The 15351-nt window shown below is 44.3% G+C and overlaps 1 protein-coding gene across 1 annotated transcript in view; it reads left to right on the plus strand.

The window, feature by feature from the left end:
* The window catches only part of LOC139233603 (protein HEG), an 83201-nt gene that overhangs the window by 34840 nt on the left and 33010 nt on the right, over positions 1–15351 (plus strand). The gene's annotated exons all lie outside the window — the stretch shown is intronic.

The following is a 15351-nucleotide window of genomic DNA, read 5'->3' on the forward strand; positions in this document are numbered from 1 at the left end:
CAAGACCATCAGCGGGCCACAGCCATTAGAGCAAGCAGCATGCTGCAGCAGCAGCATACCACTGCAGGGAGCAGCGAGGTCAGGGCGAAGGAATGACAAGAGTTCGTAGACGGATGTGATCAGGGCCCAGGGGCAGCACGGGCCAGCCCACACTGCGATATGTGCACGCACTAGGTCCATGCAGCAGAGCTGGTCTCCAGTCGTCTTGGTTAACCCTGGCCACTGGACCAAGACCTAGCTCTGTCAAGCCCGTGTGGTAGCTGGTGTGCAACGGCCACCGCACGTTAAAAAAATCCACGCACAGGCATCTTCCACCCTTTTAAGATGTAGTTCGGGATCTGGAATATTAGGTCCTTCATTGAAACACCTGTGAACTCCCCTCTTTTCGGCGTGGAGGGACTGCCTATGATGATGATATTATCTCATCCCAATGCAATTGAACACGAATGGAGCGTCATTTGAATGGTGGGAGCCCTCCATTTTGCAGGAAGAGTTGTTTGTGTCTGTCCAGTTCAAGCGATACTGTACTCTGCAAAAACCAATTGTACACCCACACACCCCAACCCCCGGCCCAACCTCATTGACCCCATCGGTTAATTCAACTCCCTTTTTGTGTTATTGCCTCTGAAATATCAACATATTCCATGCACGCCAGCATATCTATATTTAACTTTTAATTGCTGTAATCAAGCAATACAATTTCCAGGATGATCTGGAACAGTGGTTCTGTCATTATGGAAAGTTGTTTAATGCCATTACGGCTTGGTGTCCCAGTCCTACTGAGAATTGCATCTCATAAAACAATCTGTGCCATAAAGTGGGTGTTTTGTTTTATATTTTAATTACATTTACAAATTTGGTTCAGTTGTTAATAGACCATCACCTATGTGTGCTTTCACATTTTTATTTCTACCAGCTTTTTGCCACCTTTTTTCTGAAGGTGACCACCCAGGGTAGTGCCCGGTTTCGCCACCCTCTAGCATTACACACACGTCTACGGCCAAAGTGGTCTATATCTGCACAGTCCAGTGAGCCAGGTACCTTCCTGGCCCATGTTGCTCAGTACCCCACCATTAACAGGCATTAAGAACTTCTTCACCACAATGTTTTTGCTGTGTTTTTTTTTCCCTATTACTTTGATTTAAGAGAGACAAGATCTTGGATGTAATAGTCCCTTGTGAAGAACAATTTTCATTTCTAGTCATTCGACAGTCGCTCACTCCTACTTTGAGCAGGAGCAGTTTGATGTCTGTATCCGCAATGTTCCCCTTCAAAATCCTGCAAACCTATGTGGACTGAACAGGTAGGACCCATCTGATGTCCAGACTCAACAGGGAAATTTAGCAGCAGCTGAACGTAATTGAATCTGGAGTTTCAGTGGCTGATAATGTAATGCTTTGATTCCTTTTTCAAAGTGCAAAGCTTGGCAATTTTAAAATCCAAAACTCCTGTGAATTGTATTGATTGAAGTTAGAAAGGGTAACCACACTTGAATCTTAGATAATCAAGACCATTTTAGCTTCTCGAGTTGTTAAACCCCCGAGATGTCTGCACTCCACTAATTCTGCCCTCTTGAGCATCCCTGATTATAATCACTCAACCATTGGTGGCCGTGCCTTCTGTTGCCTGGGCCCCAAGCTCTGGAACTCCCTGCCTATACTTCTCCGCCCCTCTACCTTTCCTTCAAGATGCGCCTTAAAATATACCTCTTTGACCTGTGCTAACTTCTACTTAAGGGGTGTCAAGTTTTTTATCACGATACTCTTATGAAGTGCCTTGGAACGTTTCACTACGCTAGAGGCGCTATATAAATACAAGTTGTTCTCTGTGTCAAATAGGGAAATGCCTGGCGTAGCACTCCAGATCACAGCATTTGTTTGTGCGAACACACGATCGAATAGGAGTGCTCCTTTCATCGCGTGTGGTCACTTGACCAGTATGAATGGAGAGACATGGGTTTGAGTTGATCAGTATTTAAAATGATGTGGTGGATTTTGCAGACGCTGAAGTGGCATGTGATCAGTTACATTGAAGACTTAAGCTGGGGAATTTGGCAACCACACAATTGAGGACTTGCTGGCAGTGCAATTATCTTGCGCACTATGTTGGTTGTAAACTATTTCTTGCTGCACTGCAGGGCTCTGGTGTTTGTCATTGAGCTAATAAAGGCTCAAAAAGGAGCAGGGAAAGCTGGTATCAGGAAATGTTTTCCACTTTGGAGGGGGGAGGTGGCTGAATTCATCCAGCTGGTATGCTGCAGGATACCAGCTGCGAAATATTTCAGGAATGCTGGATAATCCCTGAACGTTTGAGAGATTGGGTTGTGTTCTCTGGCTGATTACAGGCACACGTTGTGATCATTGTACCCATTTAATTTATCTTGGCCTCTGACTTCAGGGAGGAAAGATGTCACACTAAATATAGACCTTTTGTGCTGGAGGCATAATTGTAATTTCCATTACAAAAAGATTTGAGTGTAAAAATGGCCTTCAAGTAGAGTACTGAAATTTCATGTCCCTTTTTATATATAAAAAGCTAATTGCAGCATTGAGCGAACTGGGTTGTTTCCATAATGTCTCCTGATGAAATCATTATTGCAAAGGAAAGAGCTAGACTTGTCTGTTTTAACTATTAAGAAGGACATGCATTTATATAGTGCCTTTCACGACCACCGGACGTCACAAAGCGCATGACAGCCAATGAATTACTTTTGAAGTGTAGTCACTGTTGTAATGTGGGAAGCGCGGCAGCCAATTTGTGCACAGCAAGCTCTCACAAATAATATAACTGTGATGGGGAAGGAAAATACTTTGTACTTGGCTTTTACAGCATAGCAGCCATGGATTTCTACACCATGAACATGTACTTTGGAATTTTCTGGTACAAGTTTCCCTTCTAATTTAAGCTATGTTCTGTTCCACTAATATACAGAAGGTCTGGATTCCAGGGGGCAACCTCAGACAATGTATGTTGGTCTAATGTATGTTCAAACAGCTCTAATCGGCATGTGATAACATAAGAAATAGGAGTAGGCCATTTGGCCCCTCGAGCCTGCCCCGCCATTCAATAAGATTATGATTGATCTGGTCATAGACTCGGCTCCGCTCCCCATAACCTTTACTCCATTACCATGATTGACGTACCAGGAACGATGCTGTCTGAGACTGAACAACCAGATAGGTCTGTGCTATGTCTGATGACCTGTAATATATAATGGAGATATCTTGAGTAATCATTGGGAAATAATTAGTCCAGACTAGGCTTGGCTGCAATTGTATTTAATTCTTCAAATAGCTGAATAATGATGAATATCTTGAATTATCGTAGGGTTAAGGTAATTCAAGAGGGCTATGTATTGACTATACACCATTTTCCACTGCCTAAATAAAAGCCTGTGTACTTGCAGGTGTGACATTGGGGAATGCAAGGAATTTGTACTAAGGCATTTATTTGAAGCCATCCATTTGTACGCTAGTTTTAAAAAAAACAGATGTTACATTTTGCAAAACAAACTGATTCTTTAAGTATAGTTGTTCAAGTCAAAGTGATGGACTTTGTGACCGATCTTGCCAACTCTCTCTCATCTTTCAGTTCTGGCTTTGCACCGTTGTCTAAAAGCTGAGGTGCTTTGTCAGTGAATATGGAAATTGGTTGTGAACTAAAAGAGCATGAATCTGCTTGCTGTTTGCTTGTACAATGTGAGAGAGCATATGCTGATTGCAACTACGCTCCAAGCTGATTGTTTGTTTTTTCTAATGCAGCAAGCAATCAGAGTGGACAAGGTCAAAGTTGACACACACCTACCTGCCATTTGCATAATAATTGACCGTTGGTAAAAAAAGCTCTTTGACATGTTCACTTTGACAGTTTTCAATTGCTGACTGACAGTAAAAATGGGGGCTATTGATTTTAAACAAGTTTTTAGTGTAGAGCCGAGAGTTTCTCTTTTTAAAACCTTTTTTCTTAACATAGAACATACATCACAAACAGGTCATTTGCCCAACTTGTCCATGTCTGTGTTTATGCCCCACACGAGCCTGCTACACAAGAACATAACAAATAGGAGCAGGTCATTTGCCCCCTTGAGCCTGTTCTGCCATTCAATATCATGGCTGATCTGATCTTGGGCTCAGCTCCACTTTCCTGCCCGCTCGCCATAACCCTTGACTCTCCTATCTTTCAAAAATCTGTCTGTCTCTCTACCTTAAATATATTCAATGACTCAGCCTCCACAGCTCTCTGGGCTACAGAATTCCAAAGATTCACGACCCCCTGAGAAGAAATTCCTCCTCATCTCCGTTGAGCGACCCCTTATTCTGAAACTATGCCCCCTAGTTCTAAATCCCCCCCACAAGGGGAAACATCCTCTCTGCATCTACCCCGTTCAGCCCCCTCAGAATCTTATGTTTCAATAAGATCACCTCTCGTTCATCTAAACTCCAATAAGTATAGGCTCAACCTTTCTTCATTAGACAAATCCCTTCATCTCGGGAATCAACATCGTGAACCTTCTCTGAACTGCCTCCAAAGCAAGTATTTCCCTCCTTTTTTAAAAAAAACTAAAACTGTATGTAGTACTCAGTGTGATCTCACCAACACAGTGTACAGTTAGAGCAAGAACTGCTACCCTAATTCATCTAACCCTCTCCAGATATCCTTATATTCCTTTCTCCTTCATGTGTTTATCTAGCTTTCCCTTAAATGTATCTATACTATTCGCCTCAACTACTTTGTGGCAGCAAGTTCCAAACTCCAACCACTCTGAGTAAAAAATGTTTCACCTGAATTCACTCCTGATTGGACTTATTAGTGACAATTTTATATTTATGACTACTACTTTTTGGTCTCTGAGTGCCCCCCCCCCCCCCCCCCCACCAAGTGAAAACATCTTCTCTATGACTACCCTCTCAAACCATTTCAGAATCTCACCCAGTTGGGTTTCATACAGAGCAGCATGGGATAAGATGGTCTTTCATATTCGAGTTCCCTAGGTCGGGGCTGAAATGTGATTTGGAAAGTGTGGATCTAATGCTACAAATATCGCACAATTCAACTGCTGCTGCAGGATTTTTTTTAGTATTTTTATTCATTTTACCTCCTCTCCTGAAGGTACTTGAGATACAGTTCCAAAGTTGGCACCAATACTCAGTACCTTGCTCCAAGTTTTGTGTGTGTGTGTGTGTCATGGGTGTTGGAATTGTTCCGTCATCCTGTTTTACAACAGTGACTACACTTCATGGCTGGCGAAATGCTTTGAGAAGACATGAGTGTATGAAAGGCACTATATATAAATGGAAGGCCTCAACCTGGTGGTGGCCCTTGCAGGTCGGGGCCTTCAAAGGTGCAGCATGGTGGCACACCATTTCAAGGTACAGCGTGTGCTGGAGAGCAACGGCTGTGAACAGGGCCACTGGATAGGACGTCACCAAAATTGAGGTCGCTGATTGGAGCGTGGGCAGATACAGCAGGAGCGGCGAGAGATTGTAGAGCAACAGAGCCCAGGAGAGGTGTGAGTTCAGAGCCCAGGGACAGCACGGGCCAGCCCACACGGCAATACATGTGCACACTAGGTCCGTGCAGCAGAGCTGGTCTCCAATCGTCTTGGTTAACCCTTGCCACTGGACCAAGACCTAGCTCTGTCAAGCCCGTGTGGTGGCTGGTGTACAACGGCCACCGCACGTTTTTTTTTAAATCCACGCACAGGCATCTTCCACCCTTCAACATGTCGTTCGGGACCTGGAATATTAGGTCCTTCATTGAAGCACCTGGTGAACTCATCCCTTTTTGGCGTGGAAGCAAGTTATTCTCGATACGAGGGACTGCCTATGATGATATAAATGGAAGTCTGTCTTTCTTTCAGCTTGCCGTAATCTGGTATTTTTTGCTTGATATCTAAATGCACACTTTATCATCATCATCTCCATCATCATAGGCAGTCCCTCGAAACGAGGATGACTTGCTTCCATGCCAAAAAGGAATGTGTTTCAATGAAGGACCTAATATTCCAGATCTTGAACTACATGTTGAAGGGTGGAAGATGCCTGTGCGTGGATTTTTTTAACGTGTGTTGGCCGTTGCACACCAGCCACCACATGGACTTGACAGAGCTAGGTCTTGGTCCAGTGTCAAGGATTACCCAAGACTAACTGGAGATCAGCTCTGCTGCACAGACCTAGTGCGCACACATATCACAGTGTGGACTGACCCGTGCTGCCCCTGGGACCCTCGCCTCTTCTGGGCCTCAGATTCACGCCTCTCGTAGGCCCCGGTCACTTCCCTCTACGGACTCTTGCCGCTCCTTCGCCCCTCCTGCTGTGCCTGTCCGCACTGCAATCAGCGACCTGGCTTCGTAGCTGTCGCCTTCCTGCAGCAGCACGCGCTGCTCCCTGCAGTGGTATACCACCGCACGCTGCTCCCTCCAATGGCTCCAGCCTCCTGATGGTCTTGCAGGCCGGGCCACCACACGCTGCTCCCTCCAAGTGGATAGATTATTTGAACTCGACAGCCAGGGAGGACTTGGGGGCATCATTCTAAGCTATGAAAGCATAGAGTTAAATTGAATGCCAGCAAGTGATTCTTTTGCAGAAAGTCGCTGACAGCTGGAACAGGTTGCAGTGTGTGTGGGTTCACTGCAGGTATCTGAGTTTGTGTGAGCGGAACACCTCGAGTTATACAGGGTAACGAGGGTTAAGTCGGTCACCATTGTCTCCTAGAGCTTACTTGTCTCTGGAATTTCCTTGAATTTGGCCTCGATTTTTCACTTTTTGCCTCTCCTCGGAGTTTGCATGGCTGTAAGGGGTGAGCGGAGGAATATGTGTATTTTGCACTTTGTCAGGATGGAAAAGGCTTGATTGACCACCTGGGGCTAGAACCTCCATTTTTGCGCTTATTGTCCAAAAATGGGTGTTGTTTCTGGCGTGGGCGTCAAAGGGTTTTCAGTTTGCCAGATTCTCGCCCATTCTCAAAATACCTAGTTTACATTTTTGAAAATGGGCGTTACCGTGAGCGCTATCAAATGGGCGATAGCGTAAATTTTTTTTGACCTTTTGCCATAAAGCGTGGCCGTCCTTAGCAATGGCATGGCAATGCTCGATTCCCGCGATTCTGGAGGTCAAGGGTCATCATGACATGCGCAGAAGAGGAGACCGAGAGAGGGGCAGCTCAGAGAGGCTGAAGGCGTGTCTGGGTGTGGGGTGGCTGCTTTGGGAGGAAGGAGGGAGACTTTAGAGCTTCACAGCAAGTAGGCAAACAAAAATTAGCTGTTACCAGCCACATATTTGACCGAATTTGTCCTATAACGCTGTGGAGACTGATGCTGGAGAGAGCAGTGAGGAGGGAGAGGAGCACATTGGAGGCCGCAAAAAAGCCAGGAGGTTCTCGGACGAGGCAAATGCCTCCCTCCTGCAGGAGGTCGAGTTACGCTGGGGTGATTTGACACAGGGAGGGCGTGGGAAGCCCACCCCAAAGGCCTACCAGAGGATATGGACCGAGATAGCAGAGGTGGTCTCGTCGGCAACCAACGAGGTGCGTGAGGGCAACCAGTGCCGCAAACGATGGAACGACCTTGTGGGATCCGCAAGAGTAAATATTACATTGATTTACATGTACTTATGTATTTATATAATTTGAGTCATAATAGTCATGAGTGACTATCAGCAGATGTGAGGTCTTGCACTTTTACCAGGAATGTTTTACTCTAAGCCTGCTGTCACGGTGTATGTCTTTAGGTAAAGCATGATAATCATACAACACATAACCGACGGATGTGATTATCAGTCTCTCTGACAGTCATCACTTCAGGGTCTGCAGATGTATCCGTGACTGTCCGGAGTTGCTTCCCCACGAGTGCGAGCACTCACTCCTCCATCTCTGTGATGTCGCTGGGGACTGGTGGCCCCCCATCCGTTCACCTCTGCACGACACACTTTATGCTGTAGAGGTCACTGCACAGCTGCCAAAATGGGGTCAGCTCTCTTTCAGGTGGGCGAGCAGGACATGGCCCATTTAAAATTGATGCTTTTTGCTCTCATTTTCCACGTGGCCAATGGGTGACAAGGAACCATTTCTACTCCAATATTTTGAGACTACATTTTGTTTGTGAATCCCATTCCTAACTACTTCCTGTAAGGTAATCCTGTATTTGCAGCTAGAGATTGAAGAATGTCTTGTTGACTAATTACTGGTATAAGGAAGTAACCCAAGCAGCCCACCACTAAATGAACAAGGCAGTGCTTTGTGCTTGTACTAGAACTAGGCTTGAAAATGGAGATGCCTTGCAATCCTAATTGTGGAGTGGGAATGTTATTTCTTGACCCCTGTGCAAGTTAATTGCTCAAAACAATGCACGTAGCCTGCCCATATTGTCTCTTTTAAGGGGCATTTATCTTCAAAAGAATTTAACACCACCTTTTCCAAATAAATTGATGTAAATCACATGAAAATGGATCGTCACTGTGCTTGTGTGTGATGTCCTAATTACCCTTCTTCCCCACCACAACAAAAGGTTTGTCGAACACTTGTGTGGCTGAATTTGGATGTTTCTTCCCTCAGTTGGACTACGTGCTATTGGAAAGGTGAAATCCTAACTTTTTACTGATTAGCTGGTGCTAGGGCTGAGAATTGTGCATTTTGTAATGTCGGACATTTCTCAAGTGAGGATGTTGGCAGTATAAAAGTGTCTGCCAATAACCTTTTATGTTGCAGGGAGGAGGAGGGAACCATCCCATCTCCTTTTTGTAATTCACTTCATGCAGGGGATTTGAGCTGAACGGCATGTTATCTAGTCTGTTGTGTTGTGTGAAAGCGAACTTGGAAAATTGTTAGTTAAATGAAGAAAACCATGAATCTATTTAATGCAAAAAAAATTACACACCCACTCAATTTTTCAGAGAAAAAAGTCAATGTCTTTGCTTTGAAGGGTATCATCATTGGCAGTCCCTCGAATCGGGGGTGACTTGCTTCCACGTCAAAAAGTTCACGGGTGTTTCAATGAAGGACCTAAAATTCTAGGTCCGAACTTAATCTTGAAGGGTAACACCACTGTTGACTACATTGCCCAAGAGAAAGAAAAAAGACTTGCATTTATATAGCACCTTTCATGACCACTGGGCATCTCAAAGCCAATTAAGTACTTTTTGAAGAGTAGTCACTGTTTTAATGTGGGAAACGTGGCAGCCAATATTCACACAGCAAGCTCTCGCAAACAGCAATGTGATAATGACCAGATTTATTTGTTGATTTGAGGGATAAATATTGGCCAGGACACCGGGGATAACTCCCTTGCTGATCGAAATAGTGCTATGGGATCTTATGAGCCAACGGGGCTTCGGTTTAGCATCTCATCCGAAAGACGGCACCTCCAACAGTGCAGCGCTCCCTCAGCATTGCACTGGAGTGTCAGCCGAGATTTGTGTGCACAAGTTTCTGGAGCGGGACTTGAACCCACAACCTTCTGACTCCGGCAGGGGTGCTACCCACTGAGTCACAGCTGGAACTAGAGGGCAGAAAAGAGAAGGAAAGATGAGAAAATAAGGGGTAGAAAAAGGTCATGATGGGTTTTTCAGGCTGGGATGTGAAAGTTGCACTACGAAGCATTTTGCCATTTGGCAAACTAGTTTCATTTACTGTGTGGATGAACTGCACCTAATCCACATGACAGGACTTGATCGTACCAACAATCTGAAGTCCTCGCTTCATTTTTATAAACCGATTCAGTGTCATATCTTCAAAGAGGCTAAGTAAAGCTTACTGGTTATAGTCAAACTATTGAGCAGAGTGCTTACTCATCCTGGAGTCGTTGGAAGTTCAATTACTTACCTGGGTTCCAGTTAAATCCAGAGAAAGAGTGAGTGTTTTCCATCCCTAATTACTGGTGGTTGGTTACTTCAAAGTTTGTGGACGCATCATTGTGTTGTGAGTATATAATGCAAGAATGCATTCCAAAATTTGGCATTAGAAATGCCAAAAGAACAGAGTAGAAGGCTGGGGGGGGGGGGGTGGTTTGGGTGGAAGTACCAGTCTTAACTAGTTTTGCTCATTTGGATTGAGACTTGTTAATTTTGATTCAAAGTGTTCCATGTCTTAACTTATGACCTCCTTAAACACACTGCATATAATGAAGTGGGTTTGCAACTATCTTGCACCTTCTGATTGTAAGCGTTCACTCCCAGCCATTCTAACATTGAATGCTATAGAACTTATCACCATTTACACATTCCTTTGCAAGGTGTTGGTCAAAGTTTGTGTCTTGGCTGGAAGCAATGTTGGGCTCCCCAAGTGGAAAGGTGGTCACTGTTATCAGTGTTGGCTCTGCTTTAAAAGCAGCAGAATGGTTTTGTTTACCAAGTATTGCCTTTGTTTCCATTGTGTGGAGTTTTGAGCTTCACTTAGCACCTATGAAACTGCCTGTTTGTACAGTATCAGTTGAAACTGTTACAATAAATGTAACTACTCTTGCATGGCCACCTTGTTTTTGTCATGCTCCTTTATAAAATATGGTAGTGTTAGTCTTGAGACTTTATGCTTGTGACTGTGACCCATGATCAATGTGTAATATTGCAGCCAAACTCTCCCCTCGACCACCCCCTGCAAAAAAAGATTTAAAGGGCACTACTCTCTCTACATTGAAATTCCAAGGAGGCTAATCCCTGGTAATACCTGTTTTTTAAATTAAAATTTGTACGATGAGAAAAATTCTGTACCTTTGTCAATTGTCATTATGGTGGTGGCTGTATCTTTAAGCCCAATCATAATGCATTTGGAATTTAAACAAGTCAGCTAGAACCAGAAATCTTGTTCCCAAGCCTACAATACAATATATTGCAAGTTTTGTCGGTTGCAAGTTTGAGAGGGATTATAGCTCGAGCTTAAACTGTGCTGTTTGGTTCCATTTCTATTTGTCTGACCATTCCTTCTGAGACTTTGGATATTCAAAATCCAGGCTGTCCTGGCAACACTCCTGGATATAAATGAGAAAATTGAGCATGTATGGATCGAGCAATTAGACAGTTAGAAAACCTTTTTTTTTTTAAAAAAAAGGACGTTTGCAAATCTTCAGAAGACAAGTTGATATAACCAAAAGAAGAGAGAAATAGGATGTTATTTACAAAGATTTAACTTCGACTTAGAGTTCCAATCTTCTTTCGTCTCCTGAGTTGGATAGAAGACTTTCTGTTGTAAATATATAACTATTCGATTATTTGTGTGATAAATTCACTTGAGTAGTAGCACATCATATCAGATTTTGTTCAAGCACTGAAGAGAGAATTTATTGAGGCAATCTATAATCTCCATACCTACAAACAATTACTAAACTGTTTACCCAGATACACACCCGAAAACTAGATCATGACGCAAGGACACATTCTTAAAACGATGGCAATCTGGGACTGAACCCTAGCAGCTAAACTACAATGAATCTACTTGGCAAATGCTGGCATTCTACATTGGATTTGCAGGCTGTATAAGTATAACAGCCATAGAATTTTCACAACTTACGCATTTGCATAAAAAAATAAATCTAAATAGGGTTATGTTGTATAATCTCGCTCATACAGAGCAAATATACAGATTATGTATCTTGGGGTTTTACAGTGTAAAATATGGGTTTGTAGAGACTAGCTATTTGGGTATCTTTCAAATGTATTCACTCTTCATAGTAAACACTACCTGATTATTTTTAAATGTTTGCAATCCATCTCTTAGCGTACTGAGATTTATAATCAAACAGATCTGTGAAATGAATACTTCTGAAAATGATGTATAACTCTCATCCTTGCCATTGTATCTGTCTTGAGTGCCTTGCACACTAATTATTAGATTGCTGTAATGTGATACTGCATTTCACTATTCAAACTACCTGTAATTCCATAGTATACAATACAAGCACGGCGAGACAGGGTTTGTTTTTAAAAACTGTTGTGGTTCATCTCACTTAAAACCCAAAGTAAGAGGAGTAAGTATAACCAGCAGGAAACACAACGCTCCAATCCTTCCATTGTTTGCTAAGCTACCATTCATAAACATACCAGTCCTGCAAACTAGACAAATTAAATCATTCAAATAGTATCTTCACCCTGCCTGCCATTTTTCTTCATTTAGTTCTGTGTCTACAGCAAAATTAACGATCTCTTGGGAGGAAAGAAAGAGTTTATCCATAAAATTGGTCTTTAAGTACTAGAAATGCCCACAGGAGGGTTTTCTCCGCACATGCCTGTTTTCTGTTTGGCGCTTGCGTTGGAGTTTTTTTCTTAACCTATGTCTTCAGTGCCTCAGATGACAAGATCTCATCAGAATTGTAGTTTCCGCTTGTTCCTATGAAACTGCAAAACTCGGTCCCAGAGTCCACTGCGACAACCTATATCACATGAACAGGTTGTAAAAGATGGAGAGGATATGGGGTGGGGAGCTCGGCTTGGGTTTTCTGCAAACATTCTGGGTCAACCCGAAATGATAGCTTGAGTGGGGGGGGGTGGAATTGTTGGCACAGGGGCTGTGTTTGTGGAGAAGGCTGAAGACAATGGCTTCAATCTTCCCAATGTTTAACTGGATACCTGCTGAGCAGTGTGATAAGAGGCAGTGAGAGGGGATGGAGAGATGGTGTTGGGTGTCATCAATGTACATGTGAAAACTGACTTTGCCTGTGGATGATGTCACCAAAGGCTGTGTTGGTGGAAGAGGAAGAGGAGGAGGAGGAGATGGCCAAGGATAAATCCTCGTGGGATTCTGAGGGTTAATAGTGTAGAGGTGGGAAGAGAAGCCATTGCTGCAGATGCTCCTGATATGATTTGATGCGCAAGATTGGAACCAAGCAAATGCAGTCCCACTGTGCTGGATAATGGAGGCAAAGCACTGGAGGGGATGGAGGAGTCAACTGTCTGAAAGGCTGCAGAAAGGTAGAGCAGGACAAGGAGGGAGGGAGAGAGAGCACAATGGTCACCGTCACAAAGGATGTCATTCATGACTTTGAATAGGGCCCATTTCACTGCTGCAGCAGGGGTGGAATCTGAGTGGAGAGATTAAAACATAGAGTTATGGGAAAGATGGGCTCTGATTTGGGAGGCAAAAACACATTAAAGGATTTGAGAGGAATGGGTGTTAATAGCTCCTGTTGACTCACTCAAAGTTAGAGAGATACATCATGGAAATTGTAATTTTCACTTTGGTCCTATGCAGCTAAGTAGTTCCAGCAGAAACTTTAAAATAGTAACTGATGTATGAACAGTGGGGGAAACATCAGAAATAAAAGGATTTGTCAGCACTTTATAATGTTTGAACCATTAAATAAACATTAAGCCAATGGTATTTCGGATGCGTGTTTTTGTCCGAGATTGAAGTTTTTGTAAGGGAGGGAAGTTTAAAATACTTTGGGCTTTATTGGAGCAATCTTGATTTTACAATTTTCCACAAAGTTTGTACATCGGCAGCGACTGTCGGTGCTGGATTGTTTTTGGCGCAGGTCTGGTTGAAAATTTATTTCCGTGCCGTTTTTGGCCATTTAACTGATGTTCGCCAACGCCAATTTTTTTTTTCATTGCGGCACAGAGTCGCCAATCAGAAAAACCCGACCTTAACTTGAGGAAATCAGCGCTGAGTATATTTCTGAGTTTTGAGAGCGAGGGAAAAAGACAATTTAAAACACACATTCATGCTGATTTTTGCAGAGGGAATTCAGGAAAATAACTCGAAGTTCATTTTCCCCACAATGCTTTTGAGAGTGGGCAAGTTGCAACTCCACCCCACCACAGAATCTCTGCTCATGGGTCGGAGAAGTGCCAACCGGCCAGCAGTAGGATCGCTCCCTCGGCCAGACACCAGCTCGGCACTTGGATTCCCCCCCCCCTGCTCCCTGCTCCCCCTCCCCCCCGGCTCAGCTTGGAAATGCAGGATTGCAGCCATCTCTCCGCCCCCTTATGCAAAGACCTCAGCACTGTGCGCCCCTCTTGCCACCTCTATCCCTACCCATGCCATTGTCACAGACTTCGGTTTCCTCACCCCGACCCCAAGGTTTTTTTCTGCTTTCTGCGCGAAGGCGCATTTGTTGTTGGTGGGCTTGGACAGGGACAGACCTCTCAGACAGCATCGTGGAAGGCCCGGGTTCCTCTTCGGAATCTTCCTCAGCCTGTGGATGAACTCGCAGCACACTACTTGAGGTTGGTCTGGGGATTGGAAAGTGAGTGTCAGCAGTTGACGCTGCCAATTGCTGTTGGGCAATGACAGCCTGGGTGTGTCGACTTATTGCAGCAGCTGCCTCTGACATCCCCCTCCCTCGTCTGCCCCGACATCCCTTTCCCATTCCTCCAGACAGAGTTGCTACTTTTACTGACGGTCCCGTTAATTCGACCCTCACCCCAGCCATGGTGGCCAGGAGCGATCTCGTTCGCTCAGTGCTCTCCCTACTCATTCCCATGAGCCATCCTATGTCCCCTGAATCCTGCGTTTCAGGTTGGGCTCTCCTTCCCATCCTCCTTGGCCGTCTCCCAGGTGTGACTTGCTGCAACCGACTGGGACCTACCTACAGCCTCAGACTGTACACTGTGAAATATTGCGTCGGTTGTATCGCTCAGCAAAGGGCTTGCCGTCCTCGGGGATCACCAGCTCCAATTCCAATGTAAACATCTCTGTATTGGGGTCTTCCTGCTGCCCTTCATTCTCCAGCTCATCCTCGTCCAGATGTTGATAAAGAATATCTGGACTGATGGCTTCTGGATCATGCTCTGCTTCTGCTTCTGTCTCTTCCTGATGTACAACATCTGCAAAACATAAGAGCAGATGTTTGGTTAGCAGCAGGGGAGGGGGCAGGGTGACATGAGTACGTGGGTCACACAGCTTAGGCTCTTTTCAAAGACCAACGATGCCAACCCAGACTGCAATTTCCAGGGCTTGCCCTCTGTTGGTAACCTGGGCCCTGCGTCCACATTGGTTTTGACCTTCTCTTGTGAGATTCAATCATATCAGCGATCCTCTGTTCCACTGCTGTTAGTCGCAGCCTACTTGGCGCACCTCCTCCAGTTTTTGACCTTTCTCGGTTGATCTGTTACACCTTCCTGTGCACAAAGATGAAAACCGAACTTTTTCCAGAGAGGGTCCTTCTGCTGTGGTGACACGCACACGATGCTGATGGTTGGAGGTGTGAGATGGATGGGATAGACAGTGTTAACCTACCTCCAGGAATTTCAGATCCAACATGTGATGCAAGGGGGAGAACATAATATTTGTGTAAATGCCTACTACAACAACAGTAATAACTGAGAATAAAAATATTTATGAAAAGGAAGAATAAACAAATGTGCACCTTTTTGTTAAAGTCACAGTTAATAGTATACTACAAATATAGCTGAGGCCTGTATCTTT

Source organism: Pristiophorus japonicus, chromosome 21 (assembly GCF_044704955.1).
Source record: "Pristiophorus japonicus isolate sPriJap1 chromosome 21, sPriJap1.hap1, whole genome shotgun sequence".
NCBI classification, from domain to species: domain Eukaryota; kingdom Metazoa; phylum Chordata; class Chondrichthyes; family Pristiophoridae; genus Pristiophorus; species Pristiophorus japonicus.